At 41.3% G+C, this 20,426-nt stretch overlaps 1 protein-coding gene across 3 annotated transcripts in view; it reads right to left on the bottom strand.

The window, feature by feature from the left end:
• The window catches only part of LOC145531861 (uncharacterized), a 289,352-nt gene that overhangs the window by 14,847 nt on the left and 254,079 nt on the right, over window positions 1–20,426 (bottom strand). Inside the window, exon 4 of one of the 3 annotated variants that reach the window (XR_014072822.1) lies at window positions 5,348–9,052. The exons of the other annotated variants lie outside the window; for them this stretch is intronic. The gene's annotated coding sequence lies outside the window, so the exon portion shown is untranslated. Of the gene's footprint in view, window positions 1–5,347; window positions 9,053–20,426 lie in introns of those variants that run through there. 3 annotated transcript variants of the gene reach the window in all.

Genomic DNA, 20,426 nt, shown 5'->3' with positions numbered 1-20,426 from the left:
TCCTTCTATTCCTGCTTTCTGGAGGGTTTTTATCATAAATGGATGTTGAATTTTGTCAAAGGCTTTTTCTGCATCTATTGAGATAATCATATGGTTTTTATCTTTCAATTTGTTAATGTGGTATATTACATTGATTGATTTGCGGATGTTAAAGAAACCTGGCATTCCTGGGATAAAGCCCACTTGGTCGTGATGTATGATCTTTTTAATATGATGTTGGATTCTGTTTGCTAGAATTTTATTAAGGATTTTTGCATCTATGTTCATCAGTGATATTGGCCTGTAGTTTTCTTTTTTTGTGGCATCTTTGTCTGGTTTTGGTATTAGGGTGCTGGTGGCCTCATAGAATGAGTTTGAAAGTTTACCATCTTCTGCAATTGTCTGGAAGAGTTTGAGTAGGATAGGTGTTAGCTCTCCTCTAAATTTTTGGTAGAATTCAGCTGTGAAGCCGTCTGGTCCTGGGCTTTTGTTTGCTGGAAGATTTCTGATTATAGTTTCGATTTCTGTGCTTGTGATGGGTCTGTTAAGATCTTCTATTTCTTCCTGGTTCAGTTTTGGAAAGTTATACTTTTCTAAGAATTTGTCCATTTCTTCCAAGTTGTCCATTTTATTGGCATATAGCTGTTGGTAGTAGTCTCTTATGATCCTTTGTATTTCTGTGTAGTCTGTTGTGATCTCTCCATTTTCATTTCTAATTTTGTTGATCTGATTCTTCTCCCTTTGTTTCTTGATGAGTCTGGCTAATGGTTTGTCAATTTTGTTTATCTTCTCAAAAAACCAGCTTTTAGTTTTGTTGATTTTTGCTATGGTATCTTTTGTTTCTTTTGCATTTATTTCTGCCCTAATTTTTAAGATTTCTTTCCTTCTACTAATACTGGGGTTCTTCATTTCTTCCTTCTCGAGTTGCTCTAGGTGTAGAGTTAGGTTATTTATTTGATTTTTTTTCTTGTTTCTTGAGGTACGCTTGTATTGCTATGAACCTTCCCCTTAGCATTGCTTTTACAGTGTCCCATAGGTTTTGGCTTGTTTTTTCATTTTCATTCATTTCTATGCATAATTTGATTTCTTCTGTGATTTGTTGGTTATTCAGAAACGTTTTGTTTAGCCTCCGTATGTTGAAATTTTTAATAGTTTTTTTTCCTGTAATTGAGATCTAATCTTACTGCATTGTGGTCAGAGAAGATGACTGGGATGATTTCAATTTTTTTGAATTTACCAAGGCTAGATTTATGGCCCAGGATGTGATCTATTCTGGAGAAAGTTCCGTGTGCACTTGAGAAAAAGGTGAAATTGATTGTTTTGGGGTGGAAAGTCCTGTAAATATCAATTAAATCTAACTTGTCTATTGTATCATTTAAAGTTTGTGTTTCCTTGTTAATTTTGTGTTTAGTTGTTCTATCCATATGTGTGAGTGGAGTATTAAAGTCTCCCACTATTATTGTGTTATTGTTAATTTCCCCTTTCATATTTGTTAGTATTTGCCTTATATATTGTGGTTCTCCTATGTTGGGTGCATATATATTTATAATTGTTACATCTTCTTCTTGGATTGATCCTTTGATCATTATGTAGTGTCCTTCTTTGTCTCTTTTCACAGCCTTTATTTTAAAGTCTATTTTATCTGAAATGAGTATTGCGACTCCTGCTTTCTTTTGGTCTCCGTTTGCATGAAATATGTTTTTCCATCCCTTCACTTTCAGTCTGTATGTGTCCCTAGTTTTGAGGTGGGTCTCTTGTAGACAGCATATATAGGGGGTCTTGTTTTTGTATCCATTCAGCCAGTCTTTGTCTTTTGGTTGGGACATTCAACCCATTTACATTTAAGGTAATTATTGATAAGTATGATCCCGTTGCCATTTACTTTGTTGTTTTGAGTTCGTGTTTAAACATCCTTTCTGTGTTTCCTGTTTAGAGAAGATCCTTAGCATTTGTTGGAGAGCTGGTTTGGTGGTGCTGAATTCCCTCAGCTCTTGCTTGTCTGTAAAGCTTTTGAATTCTCCTTCATATCTGAATGAGATCCTTGCTGGGTACAGTAATCTGGGTTGTAGATTATTCTCTTTCATTACTTTAAGTGTGTCCTTCCATTCCCTTCTAGCCTGAAGGGTTTCTGTTGAAAGATCAGCTGTTATCCTTATGGGGATTCCCTTGTGCGTTATTTGTTGTTTTTCCCTTGCTGCTTTTAATATTTGATCTTTGTGTTTGATCTTTGTTAATTTGATTAATATGTGTCTTGGGGTATTTTGCTTTGGGTTTATCCTGTGTGGCACTCTCTGGGTTTCTTGGACTTCTGTGACTATTTCCTTCCCCATTTTAGGGAAATTTTCAACTATTATCTCCTCGAGTATTTTTTCATGGCCTTTCCTTTTATCTGCTTCTTCTGGGACTCCTATGATTCGAATGTTGGAGCGTTTCATATTGTCCCAGAGGTCCCTGAGGTTTTCCTCATTTCTTTTGATTCTTTTTTTCTTTTTTCCTCTCTGCTTCGTTTATTTCCACCATTCTATCTTCTACCTCATTTATCCTATCTTCTGCCTCCTTTATTCTACTGTTGGTTCCCTCCAGAGTGTCTTTTATTTCCTTTATTTCATTATTCATTATATATTGACTCCTTTTTATTTCTTCTACGTCCTTGATAAACATTTCTTGTATCTTCTCAATCCTTGTCTCCAGGCTATTTATCTGTAACTCCATTTTGTTTTCAAGATTTTGGATCATTTTTATTATCATTATTCTAAATTCTTTTTCAGATAGATTCCCTATCTCCTCCTCTTTTGTTTGGTTTGGTGGGCATTTATCATTTTCCTTTACTTGCTGAGTATTTCTCTGCCTTTTCATCTTGTTTAGATTGCTGTGTTTGGCATGGCCTTTCTGTATTCTGGTAGATTGAAGTTCCTCTTTATTGTGGAGGTTCCTCACTGTGGGTGGGGTTGGATGGGTGGCTTGTCAAGGTTTCCTGGTTGGGGGAGCTTGTGTTGGTGTTCTAGTGGGTGGGGCTGGATCTCTTCTCTCTAGAGTGCAATGGAGTGTCCAGTATTGAGTTTTGAGATGTCTATGGATTTGGTATGCCTCTGGGCAGCCTGTATATTGATGCTCAGGGCTATGTTCCTGCGTTGCTGGAGAATTTGCATGGTATGTCTTGCTCTGGAACTTATTGGCTCTTGGGTGGAGCTTGGTTTCATTGTATATGTGGAGGCTTTTGGATGATCTCTTATTAATTAATGTTTCCTCTGGCTTTCAGTCTTATTCTTGCAGTAGCCTTAAAACTTCTCCATCCATACAGCATCGATAATAAAACTTTTAGGTTAATGGTTAAAAGATTCTCCACAGTGAGGGATACCCAGAGAGGTTCACTGAGTTACATGGAGAGGTGAAGGGAGGCGGGGGGAGTTGAGGTAACCAGGAGGAGAAGAGGGGAACTCAAACATGGAGAGAGCAGTCTAGCCAGTAAGCACTTCCCTCTGTGCTCTCCACAGTCTGGGACCCTCAGAGAGGTTCACGGAGATACATAGAGAGGGGGGAGGAAGGTAACAGAGGTGAGCATGAGTAGAAAGGGAGGAATCAAGAGAGGAGAGAGAGATCTTGGCAGTATTCTGTTCCCGAAGTGTTCTCCGGTGCCCAGAACACCCTCAGAGATTCACAGAATTGGGTTGAGAAGAGAAGGAGGAGGGTGGGAGATAGAGGTTCCCTGGGGGAGAAGAAAGAGCGTCAATAGGGGGAGAGAGTAATCAAGCCAGTAATCCCACCCCTGAGTAAAAATGGGTACTAAAGATTGGGTTCTTAAATGTACAAAATTGATATCAAATATGTAAAACAAAGATTAAAAATCTAGAGTAGAGGTTAGACTCTTAGAAAAATACAATATAAAAAAAAGAAAACAAAATCACAAAAAGTATAAGATATATGTATGCAGTTTGCTTTAAAAATAGGGTTTTTTTTTTTGCAAGGTAATAGTGGGTTATAAAAATGAAAATTAAAGGTGTAATAGAGGACTTAAAGAACAAAGTAAAAAAAAAAATTAAAAAGAAAAAAAAATGATAACAGTAAAAATATATCCAGGACTTTCTCTGGAGCTGTTGTGAGCAGTGTGGGGTCTGTTCAGTTTCAGATAGATCTTTGTTCCTGCTTATACTTTTCACGATCTATAGGCCCCTTTCAATGCAGTCGGTGTTAACTACAGGGATTTTAATCTGTTGGTCTGTCACATCCAAAGCGCTTCCCTCTGTTTATTTGGCTTCTGTTTGCAGGTCTCTTCAGTGTCTAATTTCCACCCTGCCACAAAGGGGCGGAGGTGGTCTCTTTAGGCTCACTTGTTCAGTTGTGCTGTGGGGAGGGAGGAACATTGCAAACCAATATCACTGGCGTGTGTGTGGAGAGCTCACAGTGTCTCGGCCTCACGGGGTTTGCCCCTGCTCATGGCGTGTGTGCTTTCCCAGTCTACCTTGCTCAGGCTTCAGGTTACTCGGCCGGGGAGTGGGCCCTGAGATGCGTGCACTTCCCAGGTCTAAGCCGCTCAGGTTTAGGTTCCCAGGTACTCCACAAAGGCGCAGACTCAGTAGGGCCCGCGGTTTGTGCCATTCCCGGTCGGCGCAGCTCAGGCAGCTAGGAGTTTGGCAAGTGCACTCTCCCCTGTTGGGGCGGTGCGGCTTATCACCTCCCTGGTCCCTGCCTCGGTTTACGGGCGCGCCCAGCTCTGGTGTGCTTTGTGTTAGTTCTGGGGAACTGGTTTCTGGCTGCGACCCTCCTGGCAGCTGTCGACCCTCTGGGATCTCAGGCAGTCTTTGCTTAGAAACTGGAAGCCTGTTTGCAGTTTGGTAGGGGGTGCCCTCTCTGGGGCCGAGTTTGCCCCTTTCCAGCTCTGGCTGGTCTTGCCTGCCCACTGTGTCCGGCGGGGGATGGGGCGGTCCGCAGCCGGCTAGCTCTCCTCTGGTATTGCTCAGTCCTTTGTTCTGTGAGTGGGCCAGCAGTGCCTTAGATTTGGGCTTTTCGCGGGATAGTTCTCTCTCTCTGGCTGTCCCACAGTTTAGGTTGCTATCTCACGTTAGCTCCCTCAGATTGCCCTCAGGGCATTCGGCCCGGTCCTTACCCTAAGCAGCGCCGCCCGCTCCTCTCCGTTCAGCCTCCACTTGCTGGTGGCAGATGCGAGCGTCTGGGGTTCTTTGTTGGGAGTTGCCTTTAGGCACGTAATCTTTGGGTTTCATTTATTTTTCCTCCCAGTTATGTTGCCCTCCGAGATTCGAAATCTTCCCCCAAACCCGCCAGTGAGAGGGTTTCCTGGTGTTTGGAAACTTCTCCTCTTTCACAACTCCCTCCCTGGGATGAGTCTCCATCCCTAACTCTTTTGTCTCTCTTTTTATCTTTTATATTTTCTCCTACCTCCTTTCAAAGATAATGCGCTGTTTTTCTGGATGCCTGATGTCCTCTGCCAGCGTTCAGAAGTTGTTTTGTGAAGTTTGCTCAGCATTCAGATGTTCTTTCGATAAATTTGTGGGGGAGAGAGTGGTCTCCCCGTCCTATTCCTCCGCCATCTTAGCCCCGCCTGGTTCATTTTTTTAAAGTTATATTGGAGTATAGTTGCTTTACAATGTTGTGTTAGTTTCTACTGTACAGCACAATGAATAAGCCACATATATACATATATCTCCTCCCTTTTGGATTTTCTTTCCATTCAGGTGACCACAGAGCATTAGGTAGTGTGCCCTTGCTATACAATATGTTGTCATTCAGTTCAGTTCAGTTGCGTCCGACTCTTTGCGACCCCATGAATTGCAGCACGCCAGGCCTCCCTGTCCATCACCAACTCCTGGAGTCCACCAAAACCCATGTCCATCGAGTCAGTGATGCCATCCAACCATCTCATCCTCTGTTGTCCCCTTCTCCTCTTGCCCCCAATCCTACACAGCATCAGGGTCTTTTCCAATGAGTCAACCCTTCGCATGAGGTGGCCAAAGTATTGGAGTTTCAGCTTCAACATCAGACCTTCCAATGAACACCCAGGACTGATCTCTTTTAGGATGTATTGATTGGATCTCCTTGCAGTCCAAGGGACTCTCAAGAGTCTTCTCCAACACCACAGTTCAAAAGCATCAATTCTGCGGCGCTCAGCTTTCTTCACCATCCAACTCTCACATCCATACATGACCACTGGAAAAACCATAGCCTTGACTACATGGACTTTTGTTGGCAAAGTAATGTCTCTGCTTTTAAATACGCTATCTAGGTTGGCCATAACCTTCCTTCCAAGTAGTAAGCGTCTTTTAATTTCATGGCTGCAGTCACCATCAGCAGTGATTCTGGAGCCCAAAAAAATAAAGTCTGACACTGTTTCCCCAACTATTTCCGATGGAGTGATGGGACCAGATGCCATGATCTTAGTTTTCTGAACGTTGAGCTTTAAGCCAACTTTTTCACTCTCCTCCTTCACCTTCATCAAGAGGCTCTTTAGTTCTTCTTCACTCTCTGCCATAAGGGTGGTGTCATCCGCATATCTGAGGTTATTGATATTTCTCCCGGCAATCTTGATTCCAGCTTGTGTTTCTTCCAGCTCAGTGTTTCTCATGATGTACTCTGCATATAAGTTAAATAAGCAGGGTGACAATATACAGCCTTGACGTACTCCTTTTCCTATTTGGAACCAGTCTGTTGTTCCATGTCCAGTTCTAACTGTTGCTTCCTGACCTGCATGCAGGTTTCTCAAGAGACAGGTCAGATGGTCTGGTATTCCCATCTCTTTCAGAATTTTCCACAGTTTATTGTGATCCACACAGTCAAAGGCTTTGGCATAGTCAATAAAGCAGAAATAGCTGTTTTTCTGGAACTCTCTTGCTTTTTTGATGATCCAACGGACATTGGCAATTTGATCTCTGGTTCCTCTGCCTTTTCTAAATCCAGCTTGAACATCTGGAAGTTCATGGTTCACGTATTGCTGAAGCCTGGCTTGGAGAATTTTGAGCATTAATTTACTAGCATGTGAGATGAGTGCAATTGTGAGGTAGTTTGAGCATTCTTTGGCATTGCCTTTCTTTGGGATTGGAACAAAAACTGACCTTTTCCAGTCCTGTGGTCACTGCTGAGTTTTCCAAATTTGCTGGCATATCGAGTGCAGCACTTTCACAGCATCACCTTTGAGGATTTGAAATAGCTCAACTGGAATTCCATCACCTCCACTAGCTTTGTTCATAGTGATGCTTTCTAAGGCCCACTTGACTTCCCATTCCAGGATGTCTGGCTCTAGGTGAGTGATCACACCATCATGATTATCTGGGTCGTGAAGATCTTTTTTGTACAGTTCTTCTGTGTATTCTTGCCACCTCTTCTTAATATCTTCTGCTTTGTTAGGTCCCTACCATTTCTGTCCTTTATCGAGCGTATCTTTGCATGAAATGTTCCTTTGGTATCTCTAATTTTCTTGAAGAGATCTCTAGTCTTTCCCAATCTGTTGTTTTCCTCTATTTCTTTGCACTGATCATTGAGGAAGGCTTTTTTATCTCTCCTTGCTATTCTTTGGAACTCTGCATTCAGATGGGAATATCTTTCCTTTTCTCCTTTGCTTTTCACTTCTCTTCTCTTCCCAGCTATCTGTAAGGCCTCCTCAGACAGCCATTTTGCTTTTTTGCATTTCTTTCCCATGGGGATTTTCTTGATCCCTGTATCCTGTACAATGTCATTAGCTACCTATTTTATATGCAGTATCAATAGTGTATATGTGTCAATCTCAGCCTCCCAATTCATCTCAATCCCTCTTCCCTCCTTGGTACCCATGTTTGTTCTCTACTTCTGTGTCTCTATTTCTGCTTTGTAAATAAGATCATCTGTACCATCTTTCTAGATTCCACATATTTGTGTTAATAAACAATGTTTTTCTCTTTCTGACTGACTTCATTCTGTATGACACTGTCTAGGTCCACCCATGTCTCTACAAATGATCTATTTACATTCCTTTTTATGGCTGGGTACTATTCCACTATATATATGTACTACATCTTCTTTATCCATTCCTCTGTTGGACATTTAGGTTACTTCCATGTCCTAGAAAAATCCTCAACAAAATACTAGCACACCAAATCCAACAACACATTAAAAGGATCATAAACCTTGCATGATGAAGTGGGATTTATCCCAGGGATGCAAGGATTCTTTAATATATGCAAATCGATTCATGTGATGCCCCATTTTAGCAAACTGAAGTATAAAAACCATATGATCATCTCACTAGGTGCAGAAAAAGCTTTTGACAAAATTTAATACCCATTTATGATTAAAAACTCTTCAGAAAGTGGGCATAGAGGGAACCTACCTCAACATAATAAAGGCCATATATAACAAGCCCATAGCAAACATTATTTGCAATGGTAAAAAACTGAAAGTATTTCCTCTAAGATCAGGAATAAGACAAGGGTTTCCACTCTTGCCACTAATTATTCAACATAGTCTTGGAAGCCCTAGCCATGGCAATCAGAGAAGAAAAAGAAAAAAAGTCCAAACTGGAAAAGAATGAAAACTGTTACTGTTTGCAGTGAAATGATACTATACACAGAAAACCCTAAAGACACTACCAGAAAACTACTAGAGCTAATCAATGAGTTTAGTAAAGTTGCAAAATTAATACACAGAAATCTCTTGCATTCCTATACACTAACAATGAAATATCAGAAAGGGAAATAAGTGAGACAATCCCATTTACCATCGCAACAAAAAGAGTAAACCTACCTAAGGTGGCATTGCCTGGAAAATCCCTTGGACGGAGGAGCCTGGTAGGCTACAGTCCATGGGGTCGCTAAGAGTCGGACACGACTGAGCGACTTCACTTTCACTTTTCCCTTTCATGCCCTGGAGAAGGAAATGGCAACCCACTCCAGTATTCTTGCCTCAAGAATCCTAGGGACGGTGGAGCCTGGTGGGCTGCCGTCTATGGGGTCGCACAGAGTCGGACACGACTGAAGCGACTTAGCAGCAGCAGCAGCAGCAGCAGCAGCAAGGTGGCATTATTTAAGAGTCACGTGTTTATCATCAGCTCGTAAATCAGAACTCAGTGCATTCAGGTGTCCAAGGAACTCTGTAAGACAAAGGCAGAGGTGAGTAATGCAGGGGATGGAGAGCCCGTGACCCACCTAGGCATGCCAACCTTTTTGGTACTCTGTGCCAGCTGAACAGGGGGGGTCAGATTTGCCCAGAGGCTGTCAGCTATTTTTCGTTTTGTTTTGTTTTTTCTTATAATCCCTGGTCCCAGTGATCCTGCAGGGTCCCGCTGTTCTTGTCATTCTGTGGTGATAACTTCATTGTTCAGCACAGTCCACCTCTTTCAGGCTGGGCAAGTGTGAAAAATGAAATGACAGCCAGGGTGTGAGCTGAAGTGAGGGGATCGCAGGCAGGGAGACAGGAGAAACCTCGTAAGAATTCAGTGACAGCCTCTGGCACCTGGTACCTGGGGCAGAGCTGCAGCTGGTTGGGGAATGGCAGCAGCTCGCAGACCGACCTGACGGGAGGGGCAGGCTCTCCTTGCTGAGCATGACTTTGGACTGACCATGAATCTAAGAAGCAGAATCACAAATAGCGACAGGTGATAATAAACAACCGTTTCCCAGCTTCCTTTTCTTCCCTCCTCTAGACCCTTAGGCATTCAGCCTACTTTCTGCTCCTTTTAACAGCTTTCTCATTATAATCTACCCATCACTCAAGTGCAGTTCAAATGCCAGGTCCTGCTCGAAGGCCTCCTGTCTCTGCAGCTGAAATTCTCCTCTATGCTGTGGGTTTGGTTTGGATTTCACTGAGTGCAGACTGCATTCTACCAGGTGCTAGTATTATGACAGTCTGTTTTCATCTGCTGGAATGTAAGCTGTTTTCTCTCTGTTTTTCTGTCTCCCTGGGACTTCCCTGGTGGCTCAGAGGTTAAAGCGTCTGCCTCCAATGCGGGAGACCTGGGTTCGATCCCTGGGTCGGGAAGATCCCCTGGAGAAGGAAATGGCAAACCACTCCAGTATTCTTGCCTGGAGAATCCCATGGACGGAGGAGCCTGGCAGGCTACAGTCCACGGGGTCGCAAAGAGTCAGACACGACTGAGCGACTTTCCTTTCCTCCATGCCTAGAACAGTGCCTTGTCAAAGCAGATGTCCAGGAAATAAGGTATGAAAGCCCAGAGTTTAGGCTCTGTGGCCAGAAACACAGACTCAGTCTGGGCTGCTGGACCCATTAGCTTTATGACTTTGGATGAATTAGCAAACTCTCCAGGCCTCAGAATCCCATGGACAGAGGAGACTGGCAGGCTACAGTCCATGGGGTTGCAAGAGTTGGACACAACTTAGTGACTAAACCACCACCACCACCAAACCTCAGTGTTTATCGTTAGTTAAGTTTGTCTGCTTGCTTGTTTTAGGATTATACAGTAAATTCATGTACAATTCTCAGCATAATAATATCTGGTGTCTGCATAAATGTTAAAAAACAATGTTGCTATTTGTTGCAGTCTATGCCCTCTGTAGCCATGTTCCTTTTTTTATTATCTGAAAAATGAATTTGTGTATGTTGATGAAAAACAGGGCTCTGTGGATGATGGCTTTATGATGGACCAGAAATGAATTGACGAAAAAAAAAGGAAAACAAAGATTTGACATCTTAGACTTGGAGGAATAGGAGAAAAAGTGACTGATGTTGGAAAGCATAAATTGCAAACTAATTATAAAGAGGAGGCCTGAGGGGAACAGAATAAATTTAATTAAGAGGAGCAGTTGGATCAGCTGTCCAGAATGACAAATTTGTTAAACAAAAGAGGAGAGAGTCAGAAGTAAAGATGAGGCAAAAACTGAGAAAAATTCAGAGGTCTCCTTGTGGAATCTGTCCTAGGGCTGGGGTGGAGGGGGACCAGGGAGATCCTCCGGAGGGATACGTGAGGGTTGAGCAACCATTTAAAGGCTGGAGGCGATGTCTGGGACAGGAGCTCACACCAGGTCTCACCAGAAAAGCCCAGGCATCCTTAATGCTCAGGAAAGTGGACTCCTATCTTCTATGAGACAAAGAGAATCTCAAACTGCAAAGTCCGGCTTACCTGTTAAAATATGCTGAGCGCAAGTTGGTGACAGCTATGGACTAGTAATCTCCCACTTTCCCTAGAGTCAAGAATTTCAGTATTCTGTATAATTTTGCAAGTTGATCTTTATATCTAAAGTACCTGTGAAATAAGTGAACTAAAGTTGTATGTAATACTTCCCCTGGTGGCTCAGACGTTAAAGAATTCGTCTGCAACATGGGAGACCAGGTTCGATCCCTGGGTGGGGAAGATCCCCTTAAGAAGGGCATGGCATCCCACTCTAGTATTCATGCCTGGAGAATCCCCATGGACAGAGGAGCCTGGCGGGCTACACTCCATGAGGTTGCAAAGGGTTGGACACGACCGAGTGACTAAGAACAGCACAGCACAAGGTTGTAATAATGGAAGGATTTGGAAGTTGGTTGAAGTTTCATATGAAGTCAAATAATTAGAGGTTGTTTGCTGAGCATGGAATTAAGCTATCATATTTCATTAATTCTAAGACATATATGATCACATTTAATATCCAAAATTATGCCATGTAATAGGTAATTTTATCTTATAATTGGGCTGGCCAGGTAGCAATAGAGATGTGGCTTGTTAAAATCTTCATATGCATGAAGTCAAAAGTATCAGCATCAAAACATGCAAAATGGGTCAGCACCTGGGAAAAAAATCTGGAGACAAATGTGACTAACTCTTTTAAGAAACATGAACTTGCCATGACATGATGGCACAGAGCATGGAAAAGAATATCAGTGACTCTTCTTACCCAGAAAGTAATTAGGAAGATTCAGGTTTGTATTGTGAAGAAATTCCAAAGAGGAGTTTTATTTCATTTATATTTCAGTGTATGTGTACAGAAGATAAAAATGCCTCAATCAATTTCTATCAGCTAAGACTCAAGAAGAAGCTAATTTACACACAGAATAGGGAAACATAGGGATAGTGAGATATAGGGCTATGACCTGGGAATAGTAACAGTAAAGCCTTTGCCACCTCAAGGTAAAGGGTTGGGAGTGTGCTCCTAGAAGTCAGGGTGAGAGAGTTGTAAGACAGGGTCCGAGGGTGACTGTAAAAGGAGGAGGGATACAACCAGCCCAAGTGACCCTGCAGGGAGACAGGGGAATCAACATCCACTGCCACCCCTTGTCCCCCCATTCTCTGATTTCTTGGAGGGATTTGATCTGTTGATCAAACACAAGGCAGAGGTAAGATGATCCATTTATGTAAACTACCAGTTTTCAAGTTTTTTGGTCTCAGAACTCCATTATACTCTTAAAAATTACCAAGGACCCCAAAGAACTTCTGTTTGTGTAGCTTATATCTATTGATACGTACCACATTATATATAAAAGCTAAGAAACCAAAAAAAATTTTTAATTAAAAGGTAATAAGTCCATTGCATGTTAATATAAGAAACATTTCAATGAAAAACTATTATGTGTTTCAAAAGCTAGTAAGTAGGTGGCATTGTTTTACATTTTGGAGAATTACTAATGTTTGGCTTCATGGAGGACAACTGGATTTTCATATTGATTTCTATATTCAAAATGTGGTGACATACTATTTTGGTTGAAGTGCATGAAAAAAATCTAGCCTCATACCCACATGCAGTTAGAAAAGGAGGCTTTTTAGTATCTCTTCCAAAAATCATGTATATTCTCCTTTAATAATGCACCAAAGCTCAACAAGTAGTTTCTTAAAGGTTAGTGCAATATGGAATCTGAAATTATACCAATGAACTTTGTATATTTGGTGACATTAAAATCTATTGGTCTATATTGCACTTTGAACATACATTTTACCCATGCATGATTGTGTAGTTTTATGCCTTGGTCATTTGGAAAATACTGGTTTAGTGAATTATGCAAATCTACTACATATTGACACACTTGAATATACAATATAAAAAAATCAATTTTGTTAACAGCACCACCAATCTCATCAGAAATAATTTTAAGCTTTGGGAAACTGTCAGTCTCATTGGAGCAAATATAAGTTTCAAAATTTCTAATATTTGCTTAAAAGCTCAAATTTTATCATTGGCAACAAATACAATGGTTTATCTCAAAATGACAGATTCACTTGTGTTATTTTGGAGAAGATACCTGCCAAAAGCCAATTGTGAATACCTATAGTTTATCTGTTAGTCTTATTTCCAAATGGTGCTCCATGAGCAAAGCAGATATTCAGCCTGCCGTTTAAACAATCCTGTCAACACATTTCTTGGCAACAACCGTCATGCATGGGTGTACAGTAGAAGAATGCTTTCTGCATACTCCTCTTTCATACTCCTCTTTTCATGGAATATTAAAAAGATACAGACCAAAGGATGTGAGTGATTGAAATTAATACTGTTTTGTCATGGGCATTTTTAAGCTGGCATTTCTTTGAGAGTGCTGAGTGGAGAACACAATGTGAATGTGAAAGTCGCTCAGTTGTGTCCAACTCTTTGCAACCCTATGGAGTGTAGTCTGCCAGGCTCCTCTGTCCCTGGGATTCTCCAGGCAAGAATACTGGAGTGGGTTGCGATGCCCTCCTCCAGTGGAACTTCCCCACCCAGGGATCAAACCCAGGTCTCCAGTATCGCAGGCAGATTCATTACCGTCTGAGCCACCAGGGAAGCTGGAAGAACACAATGACTACCAGCAAGTGGGTGCCCTGCCTTGATTCCTGCTAAGGCAACAGCAGTTTTATCCACCTTTGCTTTTGCACCATTGGTTCAAATGGCAGCACAGTGAAAAAGGCAAGTACTGTCTTAGTATTCTTATAGTTTTGACTTGTGTACCTCCTGAAAAAGTCTTGCAGAAACCTAGGGATTTGAGGACTGTGCCTTGAGGACTACTGAGGTGGCCCCTGCAGATCAGTCACCTGGGTCAGAAGGCCAAATGGAGAAGGTGGGGAGTAGATTTGAGGGTGGTGGACAATAGGACGCTGTACAACATAAAGCCTTAATCAGCACTCTGCTTTAGGATAAAATAAAGATGCATCTCAGTTACAAGATGACTTGATCTTTGGTTTCTAGGAGTTTGCAGTTTAGGAGGAGAAGTCAAGTGTACAGGTAAACAATAGAAATTCAATAGTGGATGGGATCAAGATGGTAGAGAAGGAGGATGTGGACCTCCCCTGCCCCACAAACACATCAAGAATAAATCCACAAGTGGAACAATTTTCACAGATAATCAGCTGGAAACTGGCAGAAGATCTCTTCCACAACCAATCTTGCAAGAAAGATCCTCATAGAACCAGGTAGGATCAAAACAAGCCTTTACAAAGGGCTTGGCATCACTGGGAGGGATCTGTGAATGTACAAGTTTCCCTACTGGCAGGCCCTCAGCCTGTGAAGCCCCGCTGTAGACTGAAACAGATTAGAGGTGCTGCCGGAGCCTGGACTCTTGTGTGCTCCTCTGCTAGCTTGCTAGCACTCGGGACAGAGAGAGACCAGTGCCGATGGCTGCCACCTAGCTGCACTACCTAGCCTGAAACGAGAGTCAGGTGGGGGTGCTAATACGCATAGCAGCTTGGTGCAGACAGACCCTAGGAAGGGACTTGGTCTAGCCATGCAGAGACAGACCAGAGGGCCTGAGGTATGGCCAGGCTGACCCTCTGAGCCCCTTGTCAAAGTACCTACAGGGGGCTTCCCAGGTGGCACAGTGCTAAAGAATCTGCCTGCTAAAGCAGGAGATGCCAGAGATGCAGGTTTGATTTCTGGATCAAGAAGATCCACTGGAGAAGGAAATAGCAACCCACTCCAATATTCTTGCCTGGGAAGTCCCATGGACAGAGGAGCCTGGCAGGCTACAATCCATGGGGTTGCAAAGAGTGGGACACGACTGAGCATACACACACAACAACTCTAGTGGGGCACAACTCTTGAAGTGGTGGACCATGTGCACACGCACACAGCTGGGGCAGGGCTGACCTGTGAGCCCATTATCAGTACTCACAGCCTTGGAGCAGGAGGGCAGATCTAAGGGCGGGTCAAGCAGTTGTAGGTTTTGTTGCCATGTACACTGGCTGGTAGACAGCATCAAAGATTTGCACCATTCCAGTGGAAAGCCCCTGGGGAGGAGTATGCAGGGGTTCCTCACCCAGTTCAAGTGCTCTGGTTCCTTCTCCCTCACACAGCTGCTTAGAACCAGATCTGGGGCAGACAGGACTCAGGAAAGCCCTAACACAAAGGCAGCTCAGGCCCCAGGTAACAGCGAAGCCACCTTGATTCCTGCAGGCACAGTGCCCTGGGCTCTAGTGCTAGCCTAGAAGCAGGTCTGGAATGAACACGTAGAGAAAGGGACATGACCTTGGGCTGCTTCTGGGCAGAACCTCAGAGGCATGCACAGGTGGTCATTTCACTGTGACCACATGAGCATCATTTGCTTCAGCTTATCCTTCCTGGAGACAAAACATACACTTAAGCACAAGGGATCCTTTATTGAACGCAACCCTCAGGGTTTCTACTCCAACAATTGGAGAGCAGACCCCACCACTGACAGGGCTGTGACATCCATGGAGAAAAGAATAGGCCCTTCCCAACATCCAGTGCAGGCTCTGGACACCACATCATCAGTCACATTCCCTTTCGGGGGGAAAAAGCCAGCACACTCTGAGGAAAGGTGTAGCAGGCATCCACACCAAAAATATTGGACTCACATAGTCTACACAGGGACAATCTTACATAATAACAACCCTTCAAGACCACAGTAGGTAACTGTTCTTTCTAAATTTATAAAGACAAAGTTAAGATGAAAAAGCAGAGAAACTACTTCCAATTAAAAGAACAAGAGAAATTCCCCCAAAGAGCAAACAAGGAAAATGACCTTGCCAGTCTACTAGACCCTGAGTTCAGAAAGGAGGTAATAATCTTTCTTAATTCCTATAGTACTTTATTGATAGAAATTCAGATCACTGTAACAAGGAACCAGAAACTATAAAAAGGAGCCAATCAAAATTAGACAACTCAATTGCTGAGATAAAAACCAAACTAGAAGCAATGAACAGCCGACTAAGTAATGCAGAAGAGCAAATTAACTGATCTGGAAGTTAGAATAATGGAAATCACCCAATCAGAACAACAAAGACAAATAAAAAAAAAAGCAACATACAAGATCTATGAGATAATATAAAATGTGCCAACCTATGCATACATAATAGGGGTTTCAGAAGGAAGAAAGAAGGGAATTAAAAATGGATTTGAAGAAATTATGTCTGAAACTTTCCCACATCCCAAGAAGAAAACAGTATCCTGGTACAGCCACCACAGAGGGTCCCAAACAAGATGAATCCAAACAGACCCACATCAAGACATATTAGACCATCTCTACATTTGAACATTCAAGTTGTGAACTTTCAAAGATGTCAACATGTGTTCCATCAACATGGGGTGTGAGTGAAATTAAGCTTATGCTCCATCTCCTATTGCTAACCATCCTTCAGGCTCTACCATCTCCCACTTCCTCTCCCTCCTCCAGTCAGTAACCCTTCTTTGCCTGTTCACTCGATGCCGGTGCCTATTTGCCAACTGTTGGACTGTATTACTATACTGTTTCAAGGTACTGTACTGTAAGAATAAAAATGTCTTTATTTTTGTGTTTGTTTTTTATGTATTATTTGTGTGAAAAGTATTATAAACCTATCATAGTATAGTACTATAGAGCCAATCGTGTTAGCTAGGTAACTAGGCTAACTTTGCTGGACATAGCAAATAAGACTTACGAACACGGTTTCAGAACATAACTCATGTGTGGGGGACTAACTGTATTTAAATTGCAAAAGTTAAAGATTCTAAGGGCAATAAGAGAGAAACAAAGTCAATTACAAGGGAATTCCCATAAGTCTATCAACTTAGTTCTTTGTAAAAACTTTGTAGGGCAGAAAGGGTTGCATGAAATGTTCAAAGTCCTGGAAAGGAAAAACCTGAAACCTAGGATATTCTTCCAGCAATATTATCATTTAAAATAGGAGAGATAAAGAATTTCTCAGACAAGCAAAAACTAAAAGATGAATACTAAATACTAAACCTAACCTAAAATAAATATTGCAAGGTCTTCTCTAAATAGAAACTTTTTGCAGCAAAGGAACCCATCAACAAAATGAAAAGACAGCCTATGAAACTGGAGAAAATGTTTGCAAAGGGTGAGATCAACAAGGTGTTAGTTTACAAAATATACTAACTGTTCATACAATTCAATATAAAAGAAAAGAAAGAAAAAACCCAACCGAATCCAAAAAAAATGCAGATAGGGATGGGCTTGGAATTTGGGGTTGATATAGTCAAACTATCAAACTATTCCATTTAGAATGGATTAACAGCAAAATCGTACTATATAGCACAAGGAACTGTATCCAGTTTTCTGGGATAAACCATAATGGAAAAGAATATAAAAAAGAATATATATCTGTATGACTGAGTCATTTAGCTGTACAGCAGAGATTGGCACAGTATTGTAAATCAGCCATACCTCAATTTAAAAAAAAAAAAGGAAAAAATGTACAGAAGACCTAAACAGACATCTCTTGAAAGAAAACATACAGATGACTAACAGGCACATTAAAAGATACTCAACATCCATAATTATTAGAGAAATGCAAATCAAAACCACAATGAAGTATCACTTCCTACCAGTCAGAATGGTTATCATCAAAATGTCTACAAATAATAAATGCTGGAGAGAGTGTGAAGAAAAGGGAACACTCTCATACTGGTGATGGGAATGTAAAGTGGTGCAACCACTATGGTAAACAGAATGGAGTTTCCTTAAAAATTAAAAAGCTACCAAATAATCTAGCAATCCCACTTCTGGGTATATATCTAGAAAAGATGAAAACTCTAATTTGAAAAGATACATTTACCCAGTATTCATAGCAGCAGAATTCATAATTGCTAAGACATGGAAACATCCCAACGGCCCATCAACAGACAACTGGTTTAAGAAGATGTGATATATAATTGAATACTATTCAGCTATACAAAAGAATGTAATACTTCCATTGACGGCAACATGGATGGACTTAGAGAATATTATGCCTAGTGAAATGTCAGAGAAAGACAAACGTTGCATGATATCTGGAATCTAAAGAATAACACAAGGACTTTGCTGGTGGTTCAGTGGTTTAGACTAAGCGTTTCCACTGCAGGGGGTGCAGGTTAGGTCCTTGGCTAGGGAAGAAAGATCCCACATGCTGCATGGCCAAATAAAGACATCTTAAATAAATAAGAATAAAAAATAATACAAATGAATCTATATCCAAAACAGAAAGAGACTCACTGACATAGAAAACAGAGTTTTGGTTACCAAAGGGGAAAGGGTGTGGGCGACAGATAAATTAGGATTTGGGGATTAACAGGTATAGACTATCATACGTGAAATAGATAAGCAACAAGAATTTACTGTATAGTACAGGGAACTACATTCAATCTTATAATAACCTTTTAACAGAAAATAATCTGAAAAAATATATAACCAAATCACTTTGCTGTATACCAGAAACTAACACAATATTTTTTAATCAACTATACTTCAATTAAAAAAAAAAAACTCAAAAAGTGTGGTAGCATAGTGTAATTGTAGCTTGTTTTTTTTTTTAGCAGTATAAAATAAAATACATCTTTGACTCTTTAAGTCTCACATCTACGAAGTATCATAAGTGGAGAGAATCAAATGAATTGTGTGTTGGAGTGACCTGATACATCTCTTTCCACAGATCTGGGTATTTTAGAAACACGTGGTTTTCTAGTCTGCCGTTGTTTATGAATCTCCTCTCTGAAAGACACATTTTATCTTCTAAACTTACAAACGCACAAATGAATGGGTGAATGAATAAATATGAATGACCTACAAGTCATTGTACCTCCTTCAAAGGACTTTACCTGTCCACTCTGGTAGGATGATTTTGTACTTTAATGTTCGTAGGTTAGTTTTGTTTTTTTTTTTCTGTGTCCAATTTCCTTTAACCCTTGAAGAGGAAGAATCATTTTACTGTCACCCTTACTCCTTGCCCACTATGCTATGGACATAATAAAGAAATGAGACTGATGGATACACTATGCTGCCATCAGTCACTCTTCCATAAATGCCCAGCCAGACTTTCTCCAGTCATGACTCCAGAAGAAAGTAATGTTATCTGCAAACTGCAGTCACTTGAGTTTATATTTGCAAAGGAAACTGTAACCTAGGAACAATCCTTTATTTCGAGGGGATTAGAGCTTCAGCTGATATTGGACTCTCTTATTTGTTTCTATAAATTTTTAACAGCTTGAAATGGCATTAAACTCTGCAGAGAGCACAATATAATGCCACTAATCCTGTTGATCTTACATTGCTTTACAGAGGCGAGAACTGCAATAAATCCTTTTATGTGTAAATCAGAAGAGATGTTAGCCATTTCTCTGCAAGGACGTATCTTATTACTAGAGTTGGCTGAGATAAGTTAGAACTCAAGCACAGGGTGCTTGGGGCTGGTGCACCGGGATGACCCGGAGGGATGGGATGGAGAGGGAGGTGGAAGGGGGGTTCTGGAAGGGGAAAACATGTACACCCATGGTAGATTCATGTCAATGTATGGCAAAACAAATACAATATTGTAAAGTTAAAAAATAGAAAATAAACTAATTTAAAAAAAAAAGAACTCAAGTATTAAACCTGAAATGTCTTTTCTCATTCCCTTTGCTAGTCCACCAATTCTCTTCCTTCTCCCATTCCCCCTTCCCCAAATAATTGAACCTTTCTTATATCTGTCTGTCATCCATTTATCTATCCATCACTTGCAAAATCTCAGTGTCTGACTATTCTGCCATTTTAGGACACATTTCTGCAAAGCATTGTGACAAATGCGTTTTGAAGGCACACAGTAAGACTTGATTTTTAAGATCTTGCTCTCTAGTGGAAGTCAAGTGCACAGATAACAGAAACTTAAGGTTGGACTTGGCAGGATATGGATTTGAGATCATAGTGGTTAAGGGCAAGGACTCAGCAGATGGAATCTATGCTTGTCTCTGTTGTATGCATGCTCTGTTGTATGCATGTGTGCATGCTAAGTTGCTCAGTGGTGTCCAACGGTTTGCGATCCTATAGGCTGTAGCCCTCCAGGCTCTTCTGTTCATGGGATTCTCCAGGCAAGAATACTGGAGTGGATTGCCGTGCCCTCCTCCAGGGGATCTACCTGACCCAGAGATTGAACCCACTTCTCTTACATCTCCTGCATTGGCAGGTGGGTTCTTTACTACTAGTGCTACATAGGAAGCCCTTCCTACCCATACTTCCCCAGGCAAATCCTTTGATGTATCTGAACCTCAGGGTTCCTCATCTGCAATGTCAACCACATAGAATTGTTGTGATGATTAAAGAAACATAAGTATTTAGCACAATGCTATTTATCCCTAGAAGTAATATTATAATCTGTGCTC

The sequence above is a fragment of the Giraffa tippelskirchi genome, chromosome 2 (genome assembly GCF_054371585.1).
Source record: "Giraffa tippelskirchi isolate mGirTip1 chromosome 2, T2T-mGirTip1v1.2.pri, whole genome shotgun sequence".
NCBI classification, from domain to species: Eukaryota; Metazoa; Chordata; class Mammalia; order Artiodactyla; family Giraffidae; genus Giraffa; species Giraffa tippelskirchi.
This window is presented reverse-complemented; position numbering and strand designations above follow the sequence as displayed.